Raw genomic sequence first — 5,558 nt, 5'->3', positions numbered from 1 at the left:
CATGCACTGGAGAAGGAAATGGCAACCCACTCCAGTGTTCTTGCCTGGAGAATCCCAGGGACAGGGGATCCTGGTGGGCTGCCGTCTATGGGGTCGCACAGAGTCAGACACGACTGAAGTGACTTAGCAGCAGCAGCAGCAGCAGCAGGGTTTCTTTAGAGAAAACTTTGAAGATAAACTTCTTCTTGATATATAATTTTTTTTTCCTTTAGCAACTTGTTATCACTGGAATCAAAGGTGAAAAGTGATCTCTTTTTTGAACTGGTTATATTTGTATATCACAAGTAAAAGACGTTTTGTTCAGCTTCCCCCACTCCCCCAAAAAAAAGAAAAAGAGATTTAATATTCTCAGTGGAAGCTGGAGTGAAATATTGGACCTCTCCTCTGAAGAATATTTTTCCATCTGGATTTCAGAAACTGTTCCTGTAATGCTAAATGATTTGAATTAAGAAGCATTTCCTTTAAAAAAGCAGGTGTCTGATGGGCAGGTCAGTTAGATATAAGAAGTTTGTAACTACAAGCCAGTCATTTGTTTTTTGAAAACTAGAAGTTTACTGGAATAAGTACAGCATTGCCATTCTCAAGTTGAACAGTCTCAATCTTTATACGAAAACAGTAATAATCTTCCTTGTGTGCTTGATGATGAAAGGTCACTGAGGAAAAAATGGACAGAATATTTAAGGGCAGTACTGAATAAATATGAAAAATAGATTTCTCACTTCATCATCTAATTATTAGACATTATTTAATAGTTTATTAGGGGCTTCCCTGCTGGCTCAGTGGTAGAGATCCTGCCTGCCAATGTAGGAGATGTAGGTTTGATTCTTGGGTCAGGAAGATTTCCTGGCAGGGGACATGGCAACCCACTCCAGTATTCTTGCCTGGGAAATCCCACAGACAGAGGAGCCTGGCGGGCTACAGTCTTTGGGGTCCCAAAAGAGTCGGACTAAGCAACAACAACAATAGTGTATTAGATACTAAGAAAGGACAGACTAACATTAATTCATGATTATTAGAAACCAATACTGACACTTGCAGGAAGAAGTTTGTTAAAAATTATACTCTAGCTTTTCTACGGTTGAAACACTGTAACTTCCTGTCATTTAGATAGTGAACTGGGTCTCACATGATCACAGGCTTGGGCTCACATGATAAAAATAAATAATCCAAAGAAACTCCTTCATGACAGAAAAATATTTCAGAGCTAGAGGAAAAAGAGAAGACCTGGTCTGTGCAACCTGGGGTTTATGTAGTTTACATTATAGGGTGTGTGCGTGCTCAGTCCTGTCCAACTCTTTGTAACTCCATGGACTGTAGCCCACCAGGCTTCTCTGTCCAGGGAATTTTCCAGGCAAGAATACTGGAGTGGGTTGCCTTTTCCTGCTCCAGGGGATCTTCCTGATACAGGGATCAAACCCTCGACTCTTGTGTCTGCTGCCCTGGCAGGCAGATTCTTTACCACTAGCACCACCTGGGAAGTTGACATTATATACACACGCAAACACAATCCTTCAGGATACTTAACAAGTAATAAATAATGATAACCTCTTTATTCAGAATCCAGTAGTTAGGTTGACTTTAAAGCGACTCTGTGGGGCTTTCATTTTGGTGGGTATGAGTTTATGACAAAAAGTATAAGTTTTTCCAATCTTTTAATCACTACTGACCCTGTATTATGTGTTGCATGCTTTATCTCACTTAAGCTTCACAAACAACTCTTTTGAGACAAATGAGAAAATTGAGGGTAAGGAGAAAGATAACTTGCCTGTGATCATGCAGTTTACAAATAATGAAGACCAAAGACGGGTTTTGCCAATGACCACATTCTTAGGCAGTAAATTCCTCTTAATGAAAGAAGTAGCAATGAGGAAACTAGAAGATTCTAGGTTTTGTGGCTGTAATTCACTTAAAAAAAAAAAATGAAATGCTTCACAAATTTGCATATCATACTTGATCAGGTTGCATGTTAATCTTCTCTGTATCATTTTGATTTTAGTGTATCTGCTACTGTAGTGAGCACTGTAACTCACACTAAACTTGGCTGAAAAAAGAGAGACCAAAAACAGTTGATTGGCACTACAAATAAACCCACGCAATTTATTAGACCTGACCCCTAGCGAGACTTTCCTTATCTGCCCTCAGTCATTAAGCTTTGACACTCTTAATTAATGGATACATATGTCAGCTGGGTTTATTGCATATGAAAAATGCCCAGGAACAAACAAAAAATAATATGTTGTTTCCAGGAGCAAGTAAGAGATTATTGATTATGATACGTGAGAGTTCACCCAGGTCCTTTGCTGTAGTTGAGGGAGAGAAAAGAAAAACAGGTTGGTGAAATACGGCTCCTGTAAAGAGGTGGATATTATCCATGCTTTTGACAAACTCAATTTATGAGTATAGATCTGTGCCACAGGGCTGGCCACCCAGCAACCACATGAAACCATCTGTGCTTACCTAGTAACTGCTCAGAATAACCTAATTCTCCTGTTTTCAAAGCTAACAATATGAGACACAAAAGGAAACCATACAGAATTGAAAGAAATTGCAGGGAGATGGAATCTTTGCCAGTGCTAGACTTAACATTTTGGCAAAGCTTTCTCTAATTAGCTAAGATCCCATCCTATAGGATAGAATATTTTGCAGAATAATTTTGAATACACTATTATTTTTAACCATCATTGCTTATAAATTAATTAAGTAAAGAAATTTAAATGTGGAATTACATACAAAATCTTCATGGCAACATTCCAGCCCTCTCCAGCTACTCAGCATCCTTCCCTGGTTTCTCTACCTCTTCTCGCATCTTACAACTGGGACTTCAGAAGGTCCCTTCACTCCCCTATTTATCTGTCCTTCACTGGCCTTTCTTTTCCTCTCTCCTTATTCTCTTGGCTTCAGCCATCCTTTGTCTTGGAGTTGGTCCTGCATCTATATGACCAGCTCACATTTCCCTCAAATTCCAGGAGGTTTGTTCCATCACTGTGTTTAACACCTTTTTTATCCATATGTTTACTTGCATCTTTTCAAATTCATGACAATGGCCTAGACTAGGCTTGGTGTTGTCTTTTGGGGATGCCAAGCACACTCAAGACTCTTGAGAGTCCCTTGGACTGCAAGGAGATCCAACCAGTCCATTCTAGAGGAGATCAATCCTGGGTGTTCATTGGAAGGACTGATGCTGAAGCTGAAACTCCAATACTTTGGCCACCTCATGCGACGAGTTGACTCACTGGAAAAGACTCTGATGCTGGGAGGGATTGGGGGTGGGAGGAGATGGGGACAACAGAGAATGAGATGGATGGATGGCATCACCAACTCGATGGACATGAGTTTGAGTGAACTCCGGGAGTTGGTGGTGGACAGGGAGGCCTGGCGTGCTGCGATTCATGGGGTCTCAAAGAGTCAGACACGACTGAGCTACTGAACTGAACTGAAGCACACTCCCACCTCCAGGCCTTGCATCTGCTGCTTTCTCTGTCTGGAACACTGTTTCCCTTCATATGCATGGATGGCTTCCTTGCCTCCTTCATGTCTTGATCTAACGTCAGTGAGAACTTCCTGACCACTCCCTTTAAAACTGCAACACAAACTACGTCAGACTCCTGTATTCCCTGTTCCCTCTCCCTGCCTTACTCTTCTCCATAGCAATTACAACTTCTAAAACATATGTGTTGCTTACATATTTTGTTTATTGCTTATCTCTCCATGCAAGCTTCCGAGGGCAGGAATTTTTTATCTAATATGTTCAATTCTACATCCCTAGTACTCACAATATTGCCTATGAATATTTTGAATGAAGGAATGAATGAATGATTATCCCACTGGCACCTCACATAAAACTCCTTCTCGTTCATTGATCTGCTCCCTTCCTGCCATAAATAGTAGCATCTGCCTCCTTCTACTCATTCAGATGAAAAATCTCAATCACATTATCCCTTTTTTTAAATAATGTGTCAAATTATTTTAAGTTAGTTTGAAATCCCACTTACCCACTTCTAACTATTTATCCCATTTCTATTCTCCCAGCCCTGGTCCAGGGTCTCATCACCTGCCCTGCCTTTCACGAGAACTGTTGCATCACTTCAAGACTTTGTCTCCAGCTTCTATTCTTCAGTTCATCCTGGAACACTGACCTAGACTGAGTTTCCTAAAATGCACATGTCAGATCACATCATGCCCTGTTCTTAACCCTTAGCATGGAATTGAAGACTGTCCATGATCTGATCTCAAACCATTCTGCAATCCTCGCCCCTTCACATGCTCTATATCCAGACACGTGGGACAGCTCCCCCTGTCCAAAGGTACTGTGATGACTCCAAGACTTGCTGCTGTTCCCTCAGCTGCCCAAGCCAACGCAGCCATTGACTGTTCTAAAAGCATTCCCTGACCTGTCTCTGTGCTCCACTTCCCACCCACTTTGTTGATATCTCTATGTTAGTACTTACGAATCAAGATTGCAGGAAGAAATATCAATAACTTCAGATATGCAGGTGACACCACCCTTATGGCAGAAAGTGAAGAAGAACAAAAGAGCCTCTTGAAAGAGGAGAGCGAAAAAGTTGGCTTAAAGCTCAATGTTCAGAAAACTAAGATCATGGCATCTGGTACCATCACTTCTTGGGAAATAGATGGGGAAACAGTGGCTGAATTTATTTTGGGAGGCTCCAAAATCACTGCAGACGGTGACTGCAGCCATGAAATTAAAAGATGCTTACTCCTTGGAAGGAAAGTTATGACAAACATAGACAACATATTAAAAAACAGAGACATTATTTTGTCCACAAAGGTCTGTCTAGTCAAGGCTATGATTTTTCCAGTGGTCATGTATGGATGTGAGAGTTGGACTATAAAGAAAGCTGAGCATCGAAGAATTGATGCTTTTGAACTGTGGTGATGGAGAGGACTCTTGAGAGTTATCCAACCAGTCCATCCTAAAGGAGATCAGTCCTGGATGTTCACTGGAAGGACTGATGTTGAAGCTGAAACTCTAGTACTTTGGCCACCTGATGCGAAGAGCTGACTCAGTGGAAAAGACCCTGATGCTGGGGAAGATTGAGGGCAGAAGGAGAAGGGGATGACAGAGGATGAGATGGTGGATGGCATCAACGACTCAGTGGACATGGGTTTGGGTGGACTCTGGGAACTGGTGATGGACAGGGAAGCCTGGCATGCTGTGGTTCATGGGGTCGCAAAGAGTCAGACATGACTGAGTGACTGAACTGAACTGAACCCATTTAATCTTTTATTCTAATTGGAATATAATTGCTTTATAATGTTGTGTTAGTTTCTGATGTACAGTGAAATGAATCAGCTGTACATACATATATCCCCATCCTCTTGAGCCTTCTTCCCTCCCCATCCCCATCTCACTCTGCTAGGTCATCACAGAGCACCAAACCTAGCTCCCTGTGCTTTGTAGCACAGTTAAATGCCCATCTCTCACCTCAGGCCACAGTCTCATTGAGAACTGCCTGCAGGCATCATTTACCTATATATGAATCATAGTGATTAGCCAGTGTTTAACAGAGCAGGCACTAGAAGCTGTGTATGAAGTA

General features: G+C 41.6%; 1 non-coding gene across 1 annotated transcript; it reads right to left on the bottom strand.

Annotated features, from left to right (window-relative positions):
• Positions 1-1,913: 1,913 nt before the first annotated feature.
• On the bottom strand, positions 1,914-2,020 carry LOC129561368 (U6 spliceosomal RNA). Its single transcript, XR_008686986.1, has one exon. It is a non-coding gene; the product is annotated as a U6 spliceosomal RNA (small nuclear RNA).
• Between the last annotated feature and the right edge of the window lie 3,538 nt (positions 2,021-5,558).

This window comes from Moschus berezovskii, chromosome 10 (genome assembly GCF_049115385.1).
Source record: "Moschus berezovskii isolate FMDL1 chromosome 10, NW_MosBer_1.0, whole genome shotgun sequence".
NCBI lineage: Eukaryota > Metazoa > Chordata > Mammalia > Artiodactyla > Moschidae > Moschus > Moschus berezovskii.
Note: the sequence above shows the minus strand (reverse complement) of the source record. Positions and strands in the feature narration are given on the sequence as shown.